Genomic DNA, 26,193 nt, shown 5'->3' with positions numbered 1-26,193 from the left:
GACGAGGCCACACACGCGCAGCAGGGTCCGGAGCTTCGGGGGCTAATGGAGCCGACAGGAGTCCTGCTCCCGTGACTTTCCGGCTGTCGACTCGGGCAAACGACTTCCTTTTCCTCAGGCCTCGGCTTCCTCACGTGTCCGGGGGGACGGTCCTTGTCGTGGGGCTGTGGTGAAGAGTAACATCCTTGTGTGGTGTATATATAGTGTGTTGCCCTGTGACAGGCACACATTCATTTTATATGTTAACATCATTACAGTTTAAATAGCAAATCTTCCCAAATCATCATTGGTGTTGCAGGTAATTTATGATAGATAAGGAATTTTAAGGATTCTCAGGGGTTTTCAAGAAAGGGGTTTTTCTGATATAAAAATAAACTGGCCTATATCAGCTTTGAAAAACCGCCCTGCACAGCGCAGCGGGTGGGAGTTCCCAAATTTCTCCATGGAGGTGTGTAGCACTCCTAAGACTCAAACGCAGCTCTACCTCAAATACCAGCACATCTCCCACACACATTTTTATCCTTTCTCCAGCAGCCTCGTTTCAGCTTCTTCGGGAAAAGCTTCCTCGATTATGAGAAATCAGCCACGTACCACGTAGTAAGAATGCAGCAGAAAGGGGCAGTCAGGATTTCCATTTCACAGGAAATTTACTGAAAGGTCTGAAACCAGAGACAGGAAACATGAGTAATAATGAGCGCGAGTTGCGCCATGAGTAGGCTCTTGTGCGGCCCGCTCGGGGTCCCCACGCCCAGGGAGACTGAAAGCTACGGTTTGTTCCCGCGCGGGTGTTTCTTCCTCACAGACACAACAGTTTGTCTTATGAAGTAATTATTAGTTCGCATTCTGCCGACCTTCTGGGAAAAATGCTTCTCGCTGCTCGCTGGACCGGAGACGCTCCCTCCTCGCTCAGTCACGTGTCTGGTTCAGCGCGCCGTGGGGTTCCTCGGGTGTCCCCGCACCCAGACGCTGACGCGGGAACAATGTCTTCGTTGTTTAAACTTGGGGGTCGCCACCTACGAGGCTTTCTGTGATGGGGGCTGCTTGTCTTTTAGACACATCAGGAGGAGGAAGGGGACCGCAGGTGTGAGGACAGGGCCGGGAGCCGTCCCACAGTCTCCTGTGGCCTCTTCATACCAGACAAGGCAGATTCTGTGGACGTCTCCTCCGGGGAAAAAGTTAGCTTGCGCAATGTTCATGGTGACTTGTCTGTAAACCTTAATTAAAAACACGTTGGAATCACGCGAAATGGACAATAGTTGAGCAAAGCAACCTCATGATGTAGCGCTCTCCTGAGCAGAAAATTGGTCATGAAGACACATCCCCATACCATTTTTTTCCTGAAACCCAAAATGCAGGTGGAAACTCATGAATCCAGATGACCTCTTAGTTAGCTCCATCTATCGACAATGAAGCAAGGAGAGTTTTTGAAATACAATAACCCTCTCGTGACTCTTGTCATTGAAAATATTCCAGTATAATTAGGGGGAAAATTAGTTTGAAATATCTTTTGAAAGGAAGGCTCCTCACCTAGTATCCTCCAAAAGTGACTTACAAAAACAGGAAATAAATCAGTGTATATTTATTACCTGGGATAAAGTAGGTGTTATAAAATGAGCACAAGCATCTCTGTTGCTAGAAGTTCAAAAACAAAAAACAGAAAATTCCAGCTGTTTGACCTTGTTCCCAGAGAATACTGCTAAGGGTAGTGGGAAAGGCTAAGGTACAGTTATGATGGGGTCTTTTGAGGGGTGATTTTTTTTTGCTCATGTGAACAAGACTGAGATACGACTCTGTAGGATTTGTCTTTCAAAAACTTGACTTGAAATATTTTAAAAATTGATTTTAGAAATAGAGAGAAACATCAATGTGAGAGAGAAACATCGAATGGTTGCCTCCCTTATACACCCCAATCGGGGATCAAACCCACAACCTAGGTTATGCGCCCTGACTGGGAATCAAACTTGCAACCTTTTGGTGCATGGGATGATGCTCCAACCTGGCAAGGGCTAGGTTTGAACTGTAAGCAACTAGATATGGTACAAAAAATACCAGTCTTCTTTTTTTGCTCTTCATTGTTTTAAAAATGTTTTCTACATCATCTTTTCAGGAGTTGAAAAGGGTGTCAGTAATAGACACTTTTGGATAAAATGTGCTGATTTTAGCAGAGGGAAAACTGTATGAGGTCAAGGTGTTGGCACATTCCCGAGTCTCCAGTTCTGCCCTGAAATATACTGGACACTCATACATGTTCAATAAATGAGTTAATAAATAAATGGATGAATGACCTAAAATGATGAACGCAATCACTATGTACCAGAAGAAAGAAGAACACTGCTCAATACAAGGAAGAAGACGAGAGGAAACAATTAGAATTGGAGTCTGAAAGTATAATTTACTCAGGACCCGTTCATTGTTCTAACCCTGTTTCTTCTCTCTTTGCCTTGAGTTTCCTCCTGGCCAGTGTCCGTGCGTAGGTGGGAGGGCGGCCTGGCCAGGGAAGGGCACAGGCACGGCCACCACTGCAGGGACCCGCAGAGTGTCTCCGTGTTAAACAAAAAGGTGCTTTAAGACCCTTCAGTTCACGGCCTCACTGTGCAGATGAGGAACGTGAGAAGTCACGTGACTTGATTACAGTGCTCGGCACCTACAGCTGAACATAAGCGACATCGCATCATTATTTCCTGCTTCTGGGGGGTGGGGCAACGTGATTCCAAGTAAAACTTATCATACACCTGCCTGGTATAAGACGCCCGCCCCCAAACACTGGATTGGGTTTGTTCAGTTTGACCGATCAATTGGTTGCATTTGCGTTGATGTTAATAAGAACCCTCTGAAAATAATGTTCTTAATTTTTATTTTTCACCGAAATGACTTGGGGCAGTGCCAGGTTAGCAAGGCATAGTGTTGACCATAGCTCCTGAGATTCTCGCTCTACTGATCTGGAGTGAGGTTATAGAATCCGGATTTTTACAAACATAAACAGGTGATTTGGAGGCACAAAGTGTATGCTGAGAAAGAAACGCTGGGCTCAGCCCAAGCCCCGCCTTCTGGCAGCACAGCTGGCTGTGGAGTGGTTGACGTGAACTCCAACATGTGGGAGTAACGTGTGTGCATAATGCCTTGACAAATGCCGCTGTGTCATCACTATTTGAAATACATCTTCAATTACATATGCTTGCTGGTGACGAGTGTTGTAGTCGAAGTCATTTGTTTTTATCAACTATTTAACACTTTATGAAAGTCGAGTTCACCTCTCAAGACAAGCTAAATACGATGCTCTTAACATGACAGAAAGACCAGGGGGCACCACAAAGATTTAGAAGCTCCATGACAGAAGGATTAGGAGCAACGTTTTGCTCACAGTTGCATCCCTAGCACCCACATTTGCTTTGCACAGAGTAGGTGCATGATACTATGTGTTTACAAATCAATCCAACACGAAGGGATATGAAATAGTGTGAAAATTTGGATAATGCCTGTGTATAAACAAACACCAAATACTTATAACTATAAAGTCGATTAATCCTTTATTAGGAAAATAATAACTCAAATGTTTAAAAAATGATCAACTACAAGACTGAGAGGAAATGGACGGCAAGACATCCATTGCTTGAGAGGAAATCTGACCCTTCTTCCTAGAACCAGTCCATGTTCCCAAATTTTCCATTACTCTAAACCACAAGTTTTGGCACGGCTCGGTGTATTTTAATTAAACTCCAAGGATGAACACAGACTTTCCAAACTCCCTACTGGTTTGTACCATTATGCTTCAAAGCAGGGTTTAAAGAAAACAGTCTGGAGGGAGAATATTCGCCAGCTCATTAGAAGTTGGCATTACCCTCCCCCAGAACAGAACCACAGGACAGCAGAGTGAAGGATTACCCTCTGTGTACGGAGGGCGCTTAGCAATGACCATTTCCTTGCCTTTCAGGAGTGGCATTTTTGTCCTCTGTTCGCCTGCTCTGTGTCCACAAAGTAAAGCTCTGTCTGTGTGACTCAGGCTACGAAAATGCTTAACTTGGCACCCAGCACGGATATTCCCCACACGGGCCTCAGCAGCGGCTGTCCAGGGAGACGTAAAGGCCAGCACTTGCATCCCTGCCCCGGTGCCATCGGTAATGGTCCCAGGGGCCCCTGCCAACAGCCACAGTGGAAGGTGGGGGCTGGAAGGGGGAGCTGTGTCCCGAGCTCAACTCTGCTCCTGGAGGCCGCATAGGAAACTGGGTGGGGCTGAGGACAGGCAGATTTACTCTCTCTCCTTCCTTCCTCCCTCCCTCCCTCCCTTCCTCCCTTCCTCTGTGGGTCTCATGTGAAAATAAAAGGATCAAAGATCTCAAAGACACATTCAGCTGGCAGCGATTTCTGGGGACAGCACTGGCCTTTTCCCAAGTCTGTCCCTCTCTCCACCTCAGCCCCTAGTTATTGTGAAAAAGAATGAAGAAATTGAAGAGAAAAATACATAACTAACCCTCATAGGGTAGCTGCCATTACACTTTAATCGGAAAACATCACCCAACCAGAACCTGCAGAGTCTATGCAAATTAGGTGTGGGTCACGTGACCCACAGTATCAGGCAGTATCCCTGGCCACCGTGTAACCCAGAGAGGTTGGCAAGACAATCTTGGTTCAGGCCATGGGGACGTATTATACTTGAAATATATGCTATCAATGACTTGGACTCGGAACACAATTACGGCATTCACCGGGTCTGCCAACTTTATTGTGTCAACAAGAAAACCATGTATTTCAAATACTAAACGATTCAGTTTCTTGGACAATCCCCTCCTAAAGCAGACTAAGAAATTAATTTTTGGTCTGCACCCATTTAGTTCGCAAAGGAGAGTGTACATCAGCTAAGGGTCCCCATGAGGGCTTGGTCCCCACAGATGCACCCGAGAACTGCCTCGCTGCGTTCTGGCCACGGGGCCTTCGAGTTCAAGCCCAGGGAGAGAGAGCGCTGGCATCTTCATTTCACTCCCCTGTTTTCAGATTCCCAGGTAAGCGTCTGCTGGCGAGTGTACAAGGGGATTCCAGACTTGGAAAGGGCGCTAGGCTTGCTGCCGTTTCGGCGTCTCCAAGTCTTTCTGGTCCCGAGTGTTCCTCATCCCCTGCCACCCTTGGCGTCCAGACTCTGCCATCTGTGAATAGGTGTGCTGATCTGCGGCAGTTTAATGCCCAGGCGCGCAGTCCTGGAAACGGTCATCTGAATGATTCATGTGCATGTCCTGAGCCCCACCGGGCACTAAAGAGACGGATGCTTTGCTAACAAATGTCGTATTCATCAACATTCATTTAAGGTAATCTGAGTTGGCAGTCGAAAGCATATTTTTCAATAAGCAGCCAACTTTCCTTCTATTAAGCCTCTGGGAGAATATATTGCCAACTTCTGGGAAATACCATTTGCAAGAAGCTGAGCTGCTGTAGGTTGAGGAACTTAGCCGCGCAGGCTGCCTGCCCCGAACACACTCAGCCCACATGCAGGCATGTGGTCAGCAAGTCAGGCCCGCAGAGCTTCGCAGGCCTCCACTGTTGCCTTCACCCCACCACGGCCGCGGAGCAGGGTCAGGTGGCCCAGCCAATTGTGCCGTCCTGGACGGAGGACCGAAAGGCAGTGCAGCGACAGAGGACGGGTGCAGAGTCTGTGCTCAGAGATGGACAGAAAAAGAAGAGGAAACCTGGGCTGTGAGCTCTTGGAGATCATAGTTCAGCTGAGGAGAGAAGACGGCACCCATCACAGTCTACGCAACACTGCTGAGCAGCAGGCGACTGTCTACTGAAACAGGGGACGGGCCCCCAAGGAGGGAGAGGTGAGCATGTTGGCGGGAACAGCGAAGGTGCTGCGGAGGCCCAGGACCTGCAGAGGAAGAGGAAGGGGGCCCCGAGCGAAGGACAGATTCCTGAAGCAGAGGTCATGCTGGGACACGGAGCGCCCTGCAGTTCAAGCTGGGGGCTGGGCTGACCTGGCCTGTGCCGGGCAGCCCAGGGCACCTGGGGTTTCGGAGGAAGGAGACGCAGCCAGTGGTGCATAAAGACGAATGCAGAGGCTGTGCCTGCTGAAGGTGACATGGAAGCCTGGCCACAATGGGGCCCCCAGAACACTGTCGTCCTTGTCCAGGTCCCCAGTTTCAAGGACAGTGCTGCATGTGCCCAGGCATGCTTGAGCATAGAGTTTATGTATTTTTAAATGAACATATGAGTTGATTAAGAAATGAACCTGTTATGCACTGAACTGTGCCACTCCCAATTTATATACAAAGTTCTAAGCCTTCACGTGACTGTATTTGCAGATGAAGCTTTCAGGAGACAATAAAGGTTAAATGGGGCGATGAGTGTGGGGCCTTATTTTGATAGACCTGGTATCTTTATGAAAAGAAGAGACATATATCTTTCTCTGTCTTATAAAAACATATCTCCACACACACACCTCCCGCCCTCCCTCTCCCTCTCTCTCTCTGCCCAGAGAAGATGCCAGGCGAGGACACAATGAGAAGGTGGCCATTCACAAGCCAGGAAGAGAGCTCCACCAGAAACCAGCCCCAATGGCACCTTGAATCTTGCCCTTCTGGCCTCTAGAATCATGAGAAAATAAAATTTCTGTTCTTTAAGCCACCCAGTCTGTGGCAACACCAGCAGACTAATAGAGTGTATAATATAGAAACAATCAAAAACTGGAAAAGTTAATTATATTTCAATTTTTTTAAAGACTTTTAAAAACTGAGGAACACATGCAAACATATTTTGTTCATGTGCGTGATCAAACAAGTTTTGGGAGAAACACTCTAGATGCTGGGCCCTGAAATGAGATGGCAGTGCGTGTCCAGAGCACTTCGGAGAAACAACAGAAGTTCAGTGAGCCGCTGGGTGTAGGGGCCGAGGGACTGAGGCAGGGCTCGGTCAGGTGAGCTGGAGGGAGCTTCCTGCAGGGGTGCGGAGGCAGCACTGGGCCAGCAGTTACAGCCTTGGAGAAAGGAGAGGGAGGCTAAGGCCTGAGGAAAGACATGCAGCTGTTTTAAAGGAGGTCATTCGTGGGCCTGGGACCCCCCTCCCCGAGAATATGACAGTGATGACTCTTTGAGGGCTGGATCTAACGGCGTACGCAGGCAGACGCCACCGGTGGAAGCATGTCTGGGGCAACAGTTCTGGAGCTAAGGTAGGAAAATGCTCAGCAGTCACCCAGACTGTAATGAGGGAGTGACAGGCTGTTAGTCACAGTGGCTATGTGCAGGTCGACAGGAAGACGGTTGAGCCCTGTCTGGTGTGGGTCTGTGGATGGAGCGCCAGCCTGCAAACCAAAGGGTCACCATTTGATTTCCAGTCAGGGCACAGGCCTGGGTTGTGGGCCGGGTCCCCAGTAGGGGACGTGCAAGAGGCAACCACACATCAATGTTTCTCTCCCTCTCTTTTCCCCTCTCTTCCCCTCTGTCTAAAAATAAATATATAAAATCTCTTTTTTTAAAAAAAGGAAGTTGAAAAAAGTGTAAATAGAGCAAAGAGACAGATTAAGAAACAAGCAAATAACACAGCACCTAAAATCAAAAACATAACGGAAGAGGTGGCAGAATTTGTCAAACGGAACACTGGAGAACCGGTGGGTTTGTGCGAGGCCTTCTGTAGGCCTTGCACCTGAAGGATATGAGTGTTCGACCAAGTGGAGTCACCTGTGAGCAAAGAGGTCGTGGTGACAAGATGGTCTTTCAACATGACTTGCCACTAGACTCACCAGGGCAACAAGGAACAACTAGCTAAACAATATGAAACTCAAGGCTCAGCATTTGTCATCTTAAGCTTGGGAGGAAAAAAAGGATGCTAAATCTGCTGTAAAACATCCTATGTGGTATGTGTACAATAGTATTCCTGAGCAAAACATGGCTTTCATTTATTTAAAGCAGATGTTATTCACTCAGCTTTATAGCATAGTGCCAATAAACAAACATTTGTATTATGGCTTCAACATTAGGGCTGACGTTCTTTTAAAAGATATGTTTGCAATAAACTGAAGAACTATAATGCCTTTTTGTGGAAGGATTCAGAAACAGCAGTGTTATTAAAGATCTTAAACAGATTTAATATCAAAAAAGTAAGTAAATAAATAAAGGAGGTCTTTGCTGGACAGTGAGACCGCACTTCACAGAGTGGAGGGGGCAGAGGCCGGGGGCAGAGGCAGGTTAAGAAGGAGAGTAGGAGGGCCCGGGCGCAGGCGCTGCAGACTCCCCCGAGGAGGCCGTTTGGCTACAGGAAGGAGCAGGATCAAGGACAGTTATAACGCGCTGTCATCCTCAGCGAGCTCATCCAAGCCCCAGATGTGAACTAGGTCCTCGCCTCGCTCCTCCAGGGGACAGGTGCATACATTACGCATTTGAATGGCCCAGATTTCCAGACGTGCCCCGAGTACAAAGCCCTGCTGAGCCCAGACCAAGAAGCCGACCGCGACAGTGCCTGCTGCTGAGTGCGCACGTGCAGAGGCCGCGGGGCACGAGGCCTGGGCGCTGGGCGTTTCTAGGGACTCCGCGCGCTGGTGCAGAGTCCTAGGGCAGAGCACAGGGCAGCCACGTCACAAGACGGCCAATGTGAGGTCCTCGCTCTTCGCTACAAGACGCCGCTGAGTCCAAGGGAATCGACGGACTTCCGCTGAGAATTCCGAAGAGGAGCAGAGGCTCCGCCATCGCCTGCGACAGAGGGTGCTCAGGGTCAGGTGTGCCTGCCCCAGGGCTTCCTTCACACTCTGGGGGGCGCTGTGGGGTCCCTTTCCGTGTCTCCACACGGCACGGATACTGTGGAGGTGCAGGAATGGGAGGTGCCATAGTCTGAATGGTCATGTCTCCCCCAAATCCATATGTTGAAATCCTAACCCCCAAGGCGATGGTATTAGGAGGTGAAGCCTTTGGGAGGTGACTGGGTTGTGAGGGTGTGGCCCTCAAGAATGAGATTAGTGCCCTTATAAAAGAGACCCTAGAGAGCTCCCTTGCCCCTTCTACCACTGGAGGTCACAGCAAGAAGGTGCCACTTATGAGGAAGTGGCTTCACCAGATGCCGAATCTGCTGGTGCCATGACCTTGGACTTGTCTGCCTCTAGAACTGTGATAAATATCTTTGTCATTTATAAGCCACTCAGTTCATGGTATTTTTGTTAAAGCAGCCCAAATGGTCTAGGACAGGCTATACAGGAGCCTAGGACACAGCCAGAGCCTTGGGAGTCTCTGAAAGGCCTGCGAGTTTAGAAGCATCTGGGATCAAAACCCTCCCTAGCCTGGCAATCCTGTTTAATCGAGAATGACTGCAGAAACCCATAAGATTCCATGAAGTATTATTTGTACACTCAGCTTCCTTCAGCAAATGTTCTAAAATTTCCAGAAAATATCCACTCCTTACAAATCATTGTTGCAATGTGCACATCTCTGATCCTCAAGGGAAAAGTGCACAGTCTCCTTGAACTTAGTCTTTGGAAAGATGAGCACAAAAGGTAGATGCCACTTAGGGGGCTTGTACCACGTGCCGGGTACGGCCAGCAGCGTTTCAGACATGTTAACGCAACACGCACAAACCCTGTGACGGAGGCACTTTTATTACCTCCATTTTACAGAGGAGGAAAGTTAGGGAAGACAGGGTCCAAGGTGGCACAGTCTGTGAGGCACAGAACCGGGATCTGAACCCAGAGAGGAGGCTCCAGGGTCTGTGCCCCTGACCACTGGGCTATACTGCCTTGAGAGTGAGGAAGACTCCGAAGACCCTGACCTAGAAGAGTCCAGGCCAGCAGGAGGGAGAGGAGAGCAAAGTGTAGCATGGACATGATGCGGTGAGTACAGGGACCACGGGCACATGGCCGGGGGGCAGGGTGCATGGAGGCCTGCTGCCCGGGGCAGTGGCTCCCAGAGAAGCCGCCCAGACAGGCTGAAACATGAGTGGGAGGGTAGAGAGGAGCAGAAGGGCTGGAAACCATGCGAGACAAAGACCAGCAAGAGCAAAGAAATAGAGGGACCCCACAGATGGTGGGTCCGAGGTGGAGGAGAGGGTGTCCAGAGGGGAGGCTGAGGAGGGGGCTGCGAAGGACCACAGAGCCCCCGAAAGCTGGGCTGGGAGGCTGGGTGTGGGGAGCCCTTAGGGGCGTGGGGGGCATTCCCAGGGGAGTGGCATGGTGGGACATGCTTCTCCTTTTCCCCTCAAGGATATGTTTATTGATTTTAGAGAGAGGAAGGGAGAGTGGGAGAGAGAGAGAAAGAAAAACATCAATGCGAGAGAGAAACATCAGTCGGTGCCTCCCAAACAGACCCTGACCAAGGATGGAACCCGCATCCTGGGCACGTGCCCTGAGCGGGGACCAAACCCACAATCTTTTGACGTACAGGACAAGAGTCCAGCAATTAAGCAACCTGGCCAGGGCTTAACTTTTCTTTTTTCACATGCCTCTTCTGTTACGTGGAAGGTGGTAGAACTAAGGCAGGGCCGAGTGTAAGACACATCGGGAGGTTAATGCAATGGGCGAGAGATGAGCAACTGAGGAAAATGAGTTAGAAAAAGACCATTTATCACACTCATTTCTTTTTCTTTATAGGCACATCAGAATGTGACAGCCTCTGCCTTGTATGGCCAGTGAATATATGCTCATGTTGAAAACAACAAAGGTAAGGGAGGTAAAGGAGTCCTCTTTAATATTTTTTGGTGGGAGCTTAGCCTTTGAAGCTGAACCGTATTATTTGATTTTCTTTCCCATCAGAATCTCTGCAGGGGGCAGTGCCCTGAAGGAGCAAATGAAAAGTTTCCATATTATGGAGCCGGTGGCAGAAGACTGCACCGATAACCTCCCCACACCAAGTATGCGACTTCTCCTGGACATCTAAGAACATCTTAAAGGTAATGCCAAGGCAGTTAAAGGGTGAGACATGCCTAACTACCCTGCTAACTTCGGGACAGCCTGCTCTTTAAGAACTCGCAAAGCCCTGCAGTTACCAAAGAGAATGCACTACTGACCTTCCGTTTAATCCAGGCAGCTGAGGAGGCAAGGCTTCTGGTGCTGCTAGACTTGGAAGCTCCATTATCTTTGGCGTCATTCTGTCCTAGAAGGAAAAACAAGCGGGCTTGTTACACTCCTCACATGGGAATTACAAACTCACGCCCCATTCCATGAAAGGCTCACATTTCACGGACAAGAGGAAATACAAATCAGAACAAACTATTACGCTGATTCATGCAACAGCTTCACTGTCAAGGCTTAATTTACACAGAAAACTGACTGTTCGCTTTGGCTCTCAGGTCAGCACAAGCGTCTATGCCACAATCGCAAGAAGTGGCTGTGGAGAGAACAGGTTTGAGGTGTGTGTCTGACTCAGACTCTGCAGCTGAGTAAGTGATCTCCTCGTTGGTTAACGTGTTCCAGGGACTCTAAAACGAAGGACTCCGAAGTTCCTGTTTGTGATCACAGGATTTCGGAGAGGGATGGGATCCTTCTTTTCGTAGATAAGAAATGCCGTCCCGAAGGAGCGCGCGTGATCTAGAGGCCAGTAACTGGTGGAATCAGGGGTGTACCAGCCAGGGCTCTTTCTGAAATAATAGCTCTTACGAAGACTTTTGATTCCCAAAACACTGTCACTCTCGTGTGGATTTTCAGCTGATCCTGTACTCTTTTTAAATGTGGAAGTAATTTTCACTTTTGCAAAGAAATTCTAATAATCAGCTCAAGTCTCAACTCAGCATGGAGAAAAGAGTCCCACCAAGGTATGACAAAAAGGACTGTCCCCTCGCGACCTCCCTGTTTCAGCCTGTCCCCGGATGGCAGTTTGTCCCAGGCCCCACAGCACTGCGGGAAGTCTGACAGCACTGGCCGGGGCTGAGGCCTTAGGCTAACGAAGTTCAAACCTCTCATTACACTTTATAAAAACTGCAGCGCAGGCAGATGGTCAATTAAAGGGAGAGCCAGATCTGGAGGAAACGTATGTTCCCCAAACATCTGCTGGGGCCAGGCCCTGTGCTCTCTGCTTTCAGTACAGGATCTCACGCGGCCCTCGCCACTGCTCGCGACGTGGCCATGGGCGCGGAGACTTGGCTGAGTTCTCCAGTTCGGCTAATGTTTTTCTGAGCATCCGCTGCACACAGGCAGCAAGGTGGGTCCCTAGTGTACAAAGGAGAAATGGACACGCTTTGCTTCCTGCTCACAGTGAGGCTACAGGCTAGTGAAGTGAGGGAGGGGGAGCCAGGCACACTAATTTGTATTGTGTTGTTCAGCCAGAAGCTTGTGACTCCTTAGAAGGTCAAGAGATTAATTTAGAAAGTCTTGATCAGCATTAAAAAAATGAAGGAGTGAACCAATAAAGTAGAACAGAATAGCACAGAATGCAGGACATCAGCTGCAGGCAGCAAAGGCAAGGAAACTCACACAGATACGTCAATACACCTGTGTCGATCACATACGTCTGTGTGTGCTGGTATGCAGTGTAAAATGAATTTTCTTTTGTAGGTCATGGTGCAAAAGAGTGTGAAAGCTCTCGATTACACAACAAAGTGACAAGTGCCCTATTGGAAGCTGACACAGAATGATGAGAGCAAAGAGGAGCGAGTGTCTGCCAATTAATGAGCACCTAGCTCCAGAGTGAAACAATTTCGGTTTCCCATCAGCAAGAGGTCTCTAGGATGAGATGCCTGCATCTAATGCTCCTATCTCAGAAGAGCTTCAGAAGGACCGGTGTGCAATTTCAGGGACCAGAGAGGGAAAGAACGGGGGTCCCTTCTCCTGCACCCTGGGAAAGACAGTGGGCACCTCTCAAGCCACAAGCGGTATGACGGCACCAGCCCTGTGTCTGCACAGTGAAGCCAGGCTCGAGAAGAGGGGGTTAAACCTCAAGCAGATGGAACCCAAATCTAAGCCTGATCGCTAGAAGCGTGGGAGGTGCTGGTTGGCCTAGGAGCACCGGCGAGGTCCGGAGCGAACTCCTACCATCTCACTGCCGGGAGTGAAGGGGGGCCCGCGGGGCCTGGAAGACAGGACACAGGAAGCCAGTCTCGGGCCCTTCCGATGACCCTCATCTTGCGAGCAGGGCCTCCTTTGGTATGGCAGGTTACTGTGATCTCGTGAGCAGGGTAAAACCGTGATTAAATTTTCTGTTCTTTTAAAGACACTTCCTTCAGACATGCTGTAGACTCCACATTTACAGGTTACAGCTGTGGCAACCCACCAGCCTGCCACGTGGAGATATTTTCTCAGGTTTCTGAGTAAGGACTCAAATTAATTTGATTTATAAACAGGTGTTATTTATTGTACATGTGAAGAAGCAGGAAGAGAAGCTAAAGACCTGTTCAGCATCACACGGTGGCGGAACCAGAATGGAAATCAGACCCCTACAATAGCAGGACCCTTGCGTTTTAACTCCTGAACCTGCATTAACTTTGATTGTTGCTTTTTCTAAAAGAGCCATTAGCTGCTTTCTATTCTTTCTCCAGAATATAGATGGTAATATGTAATATGATGATTAATATATTATGAACACATACATCACAAAATCTATGGTATCACAGAATGAAAAGCTACCCCTGAACATCAGCAAAATAACTATCTTTTTTATTGTCATTCTAGAGCCAAAAGAAGATTCTCTTAACTTCTTAGCCTTTTAAGTTATGTGTATTTTTAGGTTTTACCATGTTCCAATTAAAATCAAGTATTACCATTTTGTTTTTGGAAGTCTCAAAATTATAGCTGGCAAGACAAAGTAACTAAAATGAGTGTGTGGCTGCAGAATTTAATTTAAATACTTAAAGATTGTTCAAAAGATAAATTATAAAAGGGTGGAAAGAGTAGCTACAGTTTTTAAGAGCATTAAAAGATATATTAAACATTTTTAAATGAGCAAGACTAAAGTTTCTAGAGACATCCAATTGGGTGATAAAACTATTAAAAATTAAACACGAGAGCACCATAGAAGTGCAGAAGAGTGGGTACTTGTAGGGGAAGAGAGAGGGCTCTGGGATTGGAAGGAGCACATAGAGGGGCGGTGACAGAGTTCCGCCTCTTGGCTTGGATGGCATTCTCCTTATACTAATTCATTAAGCTGTGCACTTGATTTGTGTGGCTTTCCGTATCTGTGGAGGGTGTTTTGGTTTTCTCCCCTTTTAAACTAAAGAAATTCTCATTAAAAAATCATTTCTTTACGGTACAATGACCAATTGTTATTTCCAGGTCTAATGGGACAAAAGAATGAAAACCAAAGCCCACGTTCCCTTCACTGGCCATGCAAACGCACTCTGCGGCGCTGGGACAGGGTGTGCTGTGTCAGCCACTGAGTGGTCACGGAGTCTCTGGCCCCTCTGTCTAAGAATGTGCTCAAATGGTTTCCATGGCAAATAAGTCTATTGTGCCAACAGGTGGAGGTTTTACTAGCTTTGGAACTAAACTTTAAAATGTATGATTACCCAAAATGCACGCATTCTTCAGCTTTATTTCTTGCTCTTAGCTTTTAATTAAGTTCAGAGGAGCTCAAAATTTCCTCCCTGAACAGGAATGGTCAAGATAAAGCCCAAGCGAATCCCACTAAACAAACCAGGGCCAGCGGCACCATTAAACACAGGCGACCTGGGGCTGGGCTCCAGCAGGCACTGGCAAAGGCCTCTACTGTACCTCCTGGCCTCGGCCCTCGGGCAGGGGAAAAACAGGCTGCAGCGGGCGCGAGCCGCGGTTACACGACTGCAGCTCTCCAGAGTCGAGCTTCGCTCCTTTTTCTGTAGCTGAAGAAAATACTCGCCCTTTTCTGTTTATTTGCACAGGGGGTTGTTTAACAGAGGTGCACAAAGAGGGAAAGGAAAGCCACAGCCACGTGGGCCAGAATGATTTCCAATCACAACAAACACGCCCAAAGAGGGAGGAAGATGGTAAGCGATATATTTCCCTTCTGACATTCTTTAAAATAAATGCACGGCCCTGGGGGAGGCAGTGGACAGGCTGCCACTCGCTGAGGAAGCGTGGAGAAGCCCCGAGCTTGGTGCCCGACCTGCCCTCTGCCCAGGCCCGACCGCAGCCCACCGTGTGGCGGCTGGGGCCCCAGGGCCCAGTGGCTGCAGGTTGTCTGCGGTGCCGCTGTCCGGCTCGGGAACCGGCGGAGGCTCCTCTCCTCTCCTCTCCGTTAGGCCCTGGCAGCCTGAACGCAAGCAGGGGCTCTTCCCCATTCTGTCCTGCAGAGCGACTGCACCCTCCTCCGAGTCCCGGGCTAGGGAGAGACGCTGCGATGGATTCTGAGACCCCAGGCACAGCGGGCCGCAGCCGGGAGCAAGCCAAGCCTACATTCTGGGCTGGCGCATTCTGAAGCTATTTCTCCTGAAGCATGTAGGTGAAATCCACATAAACTTACAGCAACATAGGATCGTTGTGAAAGCATATATGGGACCGTATTTCTTCATCTGCTTCTATGATTTTACCCCCTCTCATGGCTAAATCCACGTGTCATTCTGCATTACTCACTTGGAACAAGACACAGAAACACCAAGCACCACGGCAGGGGACACTTTACACATCAGAAGCCTTAAACCGTAAGCACCGTCAAAAAGCTGGGCTCTCCCATTGCCATCAGAAGGGAGCACAGGAGCATAATCTCTCAAGTCCTTTGAAAGGAGGAAAGCTCTTATTTTCAACATCAAAAGACAGGCCCTACCCAGCAAGCATCTAACACTAATGACCTGGCCATTGAAGGACTCCTGTCACGTGATTAAACTTTGCAAGTCTATCAAATTCTCGTCCTAACCACCTTCACTGGTTTTAGAAGCGAGAATCTATTACTACATTGAGCTGAATGGCTAAAAGGGACATAAAATAGTTTCATTGGGTAACATTTCTATTGTTAGTTCTGCCCCCTAGAGTTGTACAGTGTACAGGCCAAGGGGCCACCTGTGACGCTGTAACATCACAGGGAGATGTCAGAATATACTCTTACTTGTGTATTTGCATATTCTGTACATTATAAAAGCAACCTGTATATTATATATGCTACATACTTAAGTCAATCAGTTCCTTTTTATCATATGTCCATGTAAATCTTATTCATTAGTTAATTCTTATATTTGCTAAGATTCTAAACCAGCATCAATAAGTTAATTACGTTCAGCGCCCTAGTCTTAGGATCTCTTTCCCTCTTAATTTTTGAGTATAAACCTACGTGTGAGTCAGACTTAGTTTCACTTGAGTCAGTAGTGATCTTTGATCTCCCCGCCCCCCTCCCACCCCATCTACTGTTTCATTGGTCACCAAAAATTGGGCAGGATTCTCACTCTACCTTATAACTACCTCTCAAGTCTCTATCCTCTCAGACCTTCTAATACCTCCTCTGGACCATCACGGTAGTTTCCTAACTGGCCTTCCAGCTGCCAGTCTCTCCCAAACCAGTCAATCTATCACATTATAGCCAGAATTACTTCCTCAAACACAGGTAAGTTTAGCTCACTCCTGTTTTTCAGAACCTTTAATGGCTCTATTATCAGAGAGAGATGAAGTCCAAATAAATCACTGTGGCATATGGCCAGTGTATATATCGTCCAATTAGCTCATCAGTCTGGGCTAAAATGACTTCAACTACCAGCCAGCCTCCATTCATGCCTCTGTTCAGTGAACATGCATTTGGACCTCTTAAAAACGGGGCAGACCCAGGAAGAATGAAGAAAGTATAACCCATTCCCAGATCTCAGTGTGCAAACACCTTGGCAGGAGATGCGGACATGTCAATAAATGCATATTACTGACTGCGGTGACTGCAGTTTGGCCCCGAGCTGGGGCATCAATCTCATACCCCGGGAATTCCCACTCACCCATTTTTCCTGTATGGCAGCCATGTTGAATCTTTTGCCATTTAAAAATGTGCCGGGTTCTTGATACCTGCATACCTTTACCTCCAGCCTTAGGAACGTCCTCCCTGCAGCTCTGCCCAGTGAGTCCCTATCCATCCTTCAAGACTGTACCCAATACCCCCACTTCCGCAAGGCCCTCCCCGATACTCCCAGGCATAATTAAATGCCCCTCTTTTTAGGGCTGCCTAGTCTTGGTTTATGCTTTGTTGTATCAGATTCTTACATTGCACTACCATCATTTGTTTAAATGCCCTTGCTTTCTGCTACAGGGAGGGTGGCCCTGGATTTTAAGGAGTCACGGCATGCAACTGGGTTAGAAAGTAAATGCAGAGTGGTAAAGGTTAGCAAGGGAAAAGTGGGCCCCCAGAGCAGAGTGGCTTAGTTACTTAATTAATTAGCCCATAACTCCCTCTAGGTTAAAATGGGTGATTTCCCCAAGAAAAAGCACTGAGCCAAAGTCCAAAGAGTGTGTCTCTGCAGATTAGCATCTGTACGTGAACGTTCATCAGCACAAAGGGACAGGGTGACACGGACAGACGTTCCCCACCCCTGTGGCCACCCACAGGTCAGCCGCGGGGCCGAAGGGCAGAGGGAAATCGCTGCTGCTCCCCCAGGCAGCCAAAGGCGGCAGGGGTCGGAGTATGGTTTCTTCCCCACCAACTGGATCCTGCAGCTCACCCCAACCCCCCGCGGCCCTGGGGGTCTCCAGTCGCCCTGCCTCCCTTCCTGTGGGCACTGGGGAGAGCGGCCCATGCCTGAGGCAGCCGGCAGCCTGTGCCTTGGGTTCGACTGCCGGTGCTCCCCTCTCCCGGCCAAGGCGCAATTACGGCCGGCCCAGTCCTTGGAGGGGTCTGAAGCAATCACAGGGCAGGCCCCAGACACTCGGGTGTCACGGCAGCCCCTTATTACAGTGACGCCCTCGCCTGTCCCCTGGGAGGCCACAGCAGCCCACCCGGTGTGTGGGGCCTGCCACTTGGCCCGGCTTTGCGTCCTGACGCCTTCAGGCAAACCTCAGTGAGGTCGGCTCTGGGGAGCAGAGCTTCATTTCACAAAAGAGAAAGCTGGAATTCAGAGTGGCTTGCTCAAGAGATATTCAGTAAGCACAGCCGCTCGGGTGAGTTCTGAAGAAAACCAAAGCTACGCTGTTGACGTTTGAGAAAAGCACATCCGGAGCCTGCGTCGCCGCAGCCCGCGGGTAGCAGAGTCCGCTCCCTGTTTCCTTTCTGGAGTGGGGTGAACAGCACCACTTTGGAAGCCATTCTGTAAAATTAACCAGAAAAAAGAGGACCGCAGCCTAATAAAGTCTGGTTAAGGGGAAAAAAAAATGTCAGAACTGCCAGTCTGCCGTATCAACCCTAGAGCCTTCCAGGCTGAAAGCGATGTTTGCCCAGGGAGCAAGCTGGACATTCAGGGACAAGCCCGCCCAGGGCCAGGAAGGACGTAAGACGCAAGGTGCAAGCCTCAGCACAAGCTTCAACTTCAAAAGGAGCATCACCACCATTTCTGTAAACTCTCCCTTCCAGATAAACAACTGGGCCGGCGGTTGAAGATGAGTCACGCCCCACCCCCAAACCCCCTCCAAACCACCCACCCCTCTCTCAGCCACGGCGGTCATCTGCATACACCCTCACCTCAGCCAGGGCCGTTTATAAAAGGGCTTGTGTTTAACTTTATTCTATTTAATTCCAGCGCTTTCTTCCAGGACCCAATCTGTACGTAATTAAAATCACATTGCAGCAAACGCTGAATGGTATGCTAAGTTTTACCATATGTATACAATTGCCTGGTTGTAGAATTTGGCATGTCTGCAGTGATCCATTACGAGGGGCGAGCCTGGCTTATTTTGGAGTATACGTTATGTGTTTTGGATCCGGTCTGTTTTTTACTTTTACCAATGCTGTCCGTGACGCTTAACCCTTTGTCAACGGTCACCATGACATGTTCCCACACTTCCCCCATGATACCGTTGCACCATGGCTCAAAAACTGTCTGGCTCAGGGAGGAAGGCTCCTTGGAAAACTTGCCAGTTTCTGAACCCAGATTAGCTCTCTCGGTCTTAACAAAGGCTGAGCAGATACTGTCAAAGCCCGCGATCAAGTGGAAGGGACTGGAGAAAATGCTGATGGAATCGGTGCTTCCAAATCCTAAAGGCAGACGGAAGGCGCTCCTTGAAGCTTGCAAGGGGTAATTTCAGGACAAAAAGAGGAAGTTCTGCACTACTGTAGATAATAAAAGTATGAAACTCCTGTCCCAAGAGGTAGCAGATAAAATATAAAGGGATTCAAGAAGGAGTTAGCGAAGGTCATGCTGACAGATCCACCTTTGAGGAACATTCCGGACATTCTGAGACTGAGAGGAGAGAGGGAAATCATATCTTTCCACCTTATCACACACACTCCCCTCCACCCACCCTCCCTGCACAACAACAAAAAGCCTGAGGCCTTTGTCGGGGAGGAATTCTGGGTTGGATGGGCCTCTGGCCGGACTCGACTCTGGGTCACCGTACTTAGACTCAGTATAATTTGTAGTTAACACAGCCGGGAAGTTGCGATTTTGCTTTAAGACATTCTTCAATATAGATTTCAGAATGAGTTGAAGTCTCTCTTAACATATGACATGAAGAAACACATGTTCTTAATCTGTGGATTTAAAATTGTTTTAGAATTACATCAATGAGACATATCCTCAAAAGAAGAAGGCCACCCACCCTCACACACAGGGGTATAAGACCAATGCAGAATAATACTACTCTCTCCAGCTTAATGTCTTACAACAAGTCAGTTCCTAAAATTCCTTTAAAAGGGATGTTCATTGGGAGCTTAAAAAAAAAGGAGCTTTGGATCCAGAGAGAATTAGTTTGTTGCTGAAAGCGGGAGTCAGGCTAAGCTGCTCGGAGGGGAGCGAGGGCAGAGGTACCAGCTCCCCCAGGAAAGGGAGTGGGAGACAGAAATGCCTTCCAGTTTCTCCGTCAAATCCGGTTCCCAAACAAGAACGCAAATCCTCGGTTCTCAGGATCAAATAAGAAGCTGCAGAACATTCAGATGAGAAAACTGCCAAAGAAGCTCGAGGACTCATCCCTTAAAACAGGTATCATGGAATGCTTACAGATGGTTTTAAAGACAAAAGGATTTCCAATTTAAAGTTTGGGCACATGGTAAATAATAAAAAACATAACAGCTGGCCAGTCATGTTTTGTGTTATGTGTTTCCTACTACAGGAAGATGCCATAGCAGGAATAACTGCCTGAAACTAGGGAAAAGAGAAACAGGCAATGAGAAGGCCTACCTAAGAGGAAAGAAGGTTTCCAGATGGTACTGAGACGGGCACACAGGACCGCCTGCCAACGATGCCGCCGTCTAGGGAGCCTTCCCCGTGTCATCCCCGCACCTGTGCAAGTGTGTCCTCTTCCCACAACTGCAGGAGGTGCCCGGAAAGAACCCAAGTCCCCAGTCTACAGATGAGGAGACAGTGTCAGAAGACACTCGGATGTCAAGCTGACAAAGTTAATAACCGGTGACCTCCTTGGCTCAAGTTCTATGCTCTTTTTTTTCCCATGAAAATGCCATGATTAGTGCCTTGTTAAACAATTTGAAGGAGAAAGTAGGAAAAAAGTTTCCCACCTTTGTCTCCTTTCTTACATCTATTATAGAGGGACGGGCAAAAGTAGGTTTACCGTTTTGAGTGTGTGAAAGTTTATTCTTGTATTGTTATTTATTAATTATTATGTTACTTACTTGTATTACAACTGTAAACCCACTTTCCCCCACCCTTGTATATAAGCAAATGAGCTCCAAAAGTCTTTCTCTCCTTTGAAAGATATAATTGATTCATTAGAAGTAGCTAATTTAGAGGAGTCATTGGATTATTTCTGAAGTGATACCATAACCTTCCCCCTACCCCACTGATTATCTAAGCAGTAATCAAAGTTAAGGGGAAATGGTAGGCCCTTTCAGGAGCCTGGAGTGAAAAGTCCTTCTTTCACATTCTAAAAAAATAGAAAAATGCCGTATTCCATCTGGGACCCACCACTGGGAGCAGCGAGGACTTCAGAGACACACGGGGACTTTCTTTGGTATCAGGGAGAGTTACTAACCTATCAGAGGAAACCAGATGGGAAGAACAATAGATGCAAAAGGTACTGTACAAATGAAACAAAACTGTTATTATCACAATCTTGATTCTAAAAATAAAAAGACTGATTATGACCTGAGTGTCTCAGGGCAGAGTGAATCACAGAGAAGCCTGAGCAGCTGGTCTTATCTCTTTTCCGTGGATTAATCCCTGATGTTTTTCTGACCTTCTCCTGTTCTGGGTGGGATTTTATATGTCACTGGTCTATAGATTAAAACAGCTCATTGGAAACCATTTCCTTATTTATTCAATACATTTTAGAACTTCTTTCCCTTGCCCAAGAAAATATAATACATAATTTCATCTTGGTTATTTCCTCCCAACCACTAATCATGTGCATGTCTTTAATTTGGTTTCTTAGTTCAACATAGGCTTGTATGCCCCATGCCACCTATTACATAGAGTTGTATAAGTAGTAGGTCTACTTTCTAGCTCCTCTTAGTTTGGAAAATAAGGGAATAAGGCTTACATCGAACTAAGAGTAAGCTTAGTGAAAAGTCCTTCTTTCATGTTATTCACTTAGAAATAGGAGTTGCTCTCAGACCAGTCTAGAGGGTCGAGTCTCCACAACCACACCCAACTGACACAAAAGCATTAAGGTGCTTTAACCAAAATGACTACTCTCTATTATCCTGGTAAAGTAGCCACAATTTTCAAATCCACTGTTTCTGCAGTCTGGAAAAAAACACAGGCACCTGAAAAATTCCCTTCCAGGAGATGGGTAGGCGGAGAGTTGGTAAGCGACAGGGTGCGCGGAGCCCAGAGAGCGAGGCTGCCGCCTGTGCCGCGACCGTCCTGGTGAGCGGCTCTCAGCACAACACGGCTGGTCCTGAAGTGGGCGGCCGTGAGGTAATGAAGGGTCTTTGACTGTAAGTGCCTCTTCGTTGTACAGATAAAACTCTCATCTCAAGCTCAGGGGCTCATCCACATAATCAAACTTGGAGCACAAGGGCCCTTGAAGGGGCCAAACGCTCCCTGGAGCAAGGGGCCTCGCCTTCCTGGGGCAGAATTAATTTCCTCTGCTCACTAGAAACTCATCCTGTCTAGACTGCAGGGTCGATCTCAAGTGTGCAAGTGAAGAAGGGAGCCAGCCTCTGCAGCTCCCTCGCCAACGTGAAGACCTCGGGCTCCCTCCCAGCAGCTCTGATCAATCTCAAGACGTCCTTCAGGGAACAGAGGACGCTGAGGCAGCCGCTTCTTCATTAGCCAAGAAGCTTCAATAGAAGCCTGTCGTGAGCCGAGCACTTGTTGGCTGACGCCAGCTCGGTCCCTGGCGGACGGCCAATCTAGGTGAATGGAAATGCCTTTTTGTCTAGTTTTATCAATTACCGACAGACGGATGTTATACTCTCCAACAATGATTGTAGATTTGCCTTTTACTCCCTTAAATTCTGTCAGTATTTCTTTCATGTCTTTCAAGTTCTATTACTAAGCACATACAGATTTATGCTTGCCATGAATGTGTTCCTGGAGGACTTCCCCTTTTATCTCTGGTAATATTTATCGTCCTGAAGTCTATTTTATTTCGCGTTAATATGGCTACTCCCACTTTCCAAAGCATTCTATTTGTACAACATATTTACTCCATTTTTTTTTTTACCTTCGACCTACTGGTATTTATACTTAAAGGCAGCCTACCATTTGAGGTTTTATTTTTCTCTAGTCTAACAATCTCCACCTGTAAATTGAAGTAGTCTATTTACAGTTAATGTTAATTATTGATGTCGTTAGATGTAAGCCTGCTACTCTAATTTGTTTTCTATTTGTCCCATCTAGGTGTTTTGTCGTTGTTGTTTTTAAATTCCTCTGATCCTCTCTTACCTTTTTCTGGACTAATTAAATATTTTTCATAATTCTATTCTCATTTCCCTTCTGCCTTTTTCACTGTGTCTCTTGGCTTTTTTTTTTCAGAAGAGCTAATATGATTTTACAAAGAAAGTTTTTAAAAACCTTGACACCCCCACCTCAGGACAATGTATCAATACGTAAAACTGTATAATCAGTTACTGAGGAAGCTGAAATCCTGGCCCCCAACTCCCACCCCCAAAGTCCTTATCAACAGGGAGAGACAATTTTCTGTCTTCTTAAGAGGCTTCCAGTACTATGACTCTATACACTACAAAAATTAGACAAGTTTTTCTTTAAGTCCTCTTTATAGCAGTTTCTACAGAATCTAAATCCCTGAGTCTTCGTGGTCTCCATCCTAAGAATTCAAATTCCTGAACTTCTATTTTGTTTCCTCTCTACTCACACGGGCCTGCCATCCATTCTCTGAAAATGTGTTTGAAAGCCAAGTTTCAGGCCTGAGAAAACGGAATAAGTCTAAGGCTTGCCAGGAGCGCCCTCTTGAGGAAGCCTTTATAAAGACGTGGAAAACTGCATTTGTGTGAATCAGTTCAGGAGCTAAAAAAAGAAAAAGAAGAGGGAAAAAAAAGGAATCCAGAAGACACACTGGCTAAATTATGGGTGTAAATATATCTTCTAATTAGAAATAATTCTAACTCCTAAAAGACAAGATGACAACCAGCAGAAAAAGAACCAGTGCCTCACTAAATGCATTCCCTACGTATAAAATAACAAAAGCTGGAAATAGGCTCACGCCCAGAAAGATAAAGGTGGTTCCAGAGTGGTGGTGTGAGTCGTCCGTGTTGGATGCTGTTCCGCATCTGGAGGGGAGGCGGCTTTCTCCAGAGAGGGAGGTGGGGGGTGTGGCTGTGGTCACGGTGTCTCACACCGAGGTCTCGAAGGGGCTTCTGCGGGAGCAGTCAGGGGTCGGGCTGGGAGATGTACTGTGCCGCTTTGCAGATGTGTGACCCTGGGGAATTGTTTCATTCCCTCAGCCCATCTGCAGAATGGGAGGTAAGAGAGTTCCCCTCAGAGGGTGTGAAGGGAACTGAGCAGCCAGGCGGCCGGGCCTAGTCCCCAGGCCGCGCCGGTGCGCACTAAGCGCTCCTGTGATCTATAGTTACAAGACCTTAGACGAGGGGCAAGACACCACCTTTAAAAATATCACCAGGATGCTTCTTGGGTCCCCCATTACCCAAGAAAGTATCTTCTCTATTAGCTAAGAAAAAACTATTTTTATAAGGTTGTTCACCCTTATTTGACACATCACCGGCTAAATGAAAACAGTAACAACCGTGGCCTTCTTTCAGGTGGTGCGCATAAGACACCTGGACAAGCACCGTCGATCAGTAGAGCGTCCGCTAAATCGCCTGCCTGATTTCCAGTCAGCCGACCGACCCACTGGCACACGGAGGTGCCGTCCTGGCTCGACGCTGGAGGCCCGTTAGGACACTTCCGGTCTGGAGTCTGTGATGTTGTCCCCGCGCCCTCCACCCCAGCCCTTTGTACATGCAGCCCCCAGTGGGATATTGCTGGGAACGTCTTCGGCAGCTCTGAGTCCCCTATTTGTTTTTGTTTGCTTCCTTTTCTGTTCTGCATGCCCACCTCTGCCCTCACATTCCAACAGCTCACAGAGCTGGAAGACCAGCAGGAAAGCCTGGAAGATTTGAATAGTTTTGGGGAAATGAGAAGGAAAAGGAGGCAGGCAGATAACGATCTCAGTGTCTAAGAGACCGAACAATGGGTGCTGGGAAAAACACCTGAGACAGAAGGGCCACGGAGGAGAGTTCGGTTGCTGTGAGGCGGGGAAGGGCTGACAAGACAAGGAGCTGGGGCGGGGGAGGCCCACGGGACGGCGTGGAAACAGCCTTGCAGGCAGCCTGGCACGCGCTCAGGGCCACGGCTCAGCAAGTGCCAACTGGGGACATCCGGGCACGCAGACCCTCAGGACAAACTCTGAGCATCCTCCTAGGGGCTCAGTTTTATTTGAAGACTGGGAGGAGGTGCAATCACTGAGTTAAGCAGTTTGATCCATAAAGCATGACCTGAGCATTAAAACAAACCTATATGTTGGCATAGAGTACAGTTGGCACACATTTTTATGCTCCAACGGGAGTTGGGCGATTACACATTTCAGTGCTCATGGCCGATCAGCACTGTGCCCCCGGCCCCCAGGTGGGGATTCACTTTTCCTCCTTTGCCGTGACGGGTGCATGGTTGGGAAAAGTTGAGACGTGCTGCCCTATGAGAACACTGGGAGAACGCCCCTTCCTCCAGGTGTGGCTTCGTGAAACCTCTTTCAGGCTCACTCTGTTGACCAGAGTGTCCTGACAGGCAGGTCTTTCGTCGGGGAATGAGTGGGCATGGAGGATGTGCAGAACCTTCTGGAAGGTCCTAGATGTTGCCCCTTGTGGGGGATCAACTTCCCGGCTGTCCCTCGCTGCACAGCAGGCCACCGACCCTCCTGCCCAGCCTGGTTCCCCAGCCTTTAAAAATGACAGGCGTCCAACTGTGTCAGGGAGGCAGGGTAGAGCGAAGAGCAAACCCAGGGACAGGCTGGACTTCCCTTCCTGGGAAGGATGAGCTGTGACAGGGACAGTGTGTAGGTTCCCACCTTCCTCCAGGGACCTACGAAGGCCTGGGAAGGGCCCAAAAGTGGAAACAAAAGCCCCACAGCGCCTTTCCCAATGGCCTCACTGTGACACCTTTGTTCATCTTGATATGCCCTAGATGGAAAACTTAAAAGGGAAGGTGATAAGCGGGAAGCTTTCAAAATGAGGAACACACGACTTAAAGCCCCCGACGCTGGCCTTTGATTCTGCGAGGGCGCAGCCACCCGGAGCCGTAGCAGCGAGACTGCGTCAGAGCCCGTGGGGAGGGAGGTCTCAGGAGGAGGGGCAGCAGTGCACCGCGCGCTGCAGTTCAAAAGCGCCCTCCAGGAAACCTCAAGTTCTGCTTCGTCAGGACATTAATGTTCAACGATGACAGCGCGCATCCTACGAAGCAGGTACCCGTAACGGTCCCCAGCCTCTGATAAGAAGACAGGCACGGCCGATTACTGTTGCTAGCTTTCTTCCTGATTAGTTTTCTGACTCCGCCGAGCTTACTCAGGACAGACACCTGTTTGAAGCCAGTGGAAATCAAATATGAGAGTTACAGTTTCAGATCGAGGTCCTCTTTCCATTGAAAAGTTTTAAAAAGCAAATTTAAAAAAAAAAATGAGTGTATATTTTGGCACAGAAAAAATTGGGATCACAGAAGGAAAAAAACTGGCCCCCAGTTCTCATCTGCTTATTGCGTCCCAATGTTGTATTCTCATGACGCTGTGTCTGAGTGGACTGGCCAGACTGGTCAGCGCAGAGGGGTCAGGGAATGACAGGAAAGGAGAGCAGCAGAAGCCACCGG

At 48.1% G+C, this 26,193-nt stretch overlaps 1 protein-coding gene across 2 annotated transcripts in view; it reads right to left on the bottom strand.

Moving 5' to 3' along the window:
• Window positions 1–10,965: 10,965 nt before the first annotated feature.
• The window catches only part of SCAF8 (SR-related CTD associated factor 8), a 153,695-nt gene continuing 138,467 nt past the window's right edge, over window positions 10,966–26,193 (bottom strand). The window contains exon 21 of one of the 2 annotated variants that reach the window (XM_054570139.1): window positions 10,966–11,051. The gene's annotated coding sequence lies outside the window, so the exon portion shown is untranslated. The remainder of the gene's footprint in view (window positions 11,052–26,193) is intronic. The other variant, XM_054570141.1, reaches the window with a different exon arrangement.

The sequence above is a fragment of the Pteronotus mesoamericanus genome, unplaced genomic scaffold (assembly GCF_021234165.1).
Source record: "Pteronotus mesoamericanus isolate MK-2021 breed Mesoamerican mustached bat unplaced genomic scaffold, CSHL_Meso_final contig_20, whole genome shotgun sequence".
Taxonomy (NCBI): domain Eukaryota; kingdom Metazoa; phylum Chordata; class Mammalia; order Chiroptera; family Mormoopidae; genus Pteronotus; species Pteronotus mesoamericanus.
This window is presented reverse-complemented; position numbering and strand designations above follow the sequence as displayed.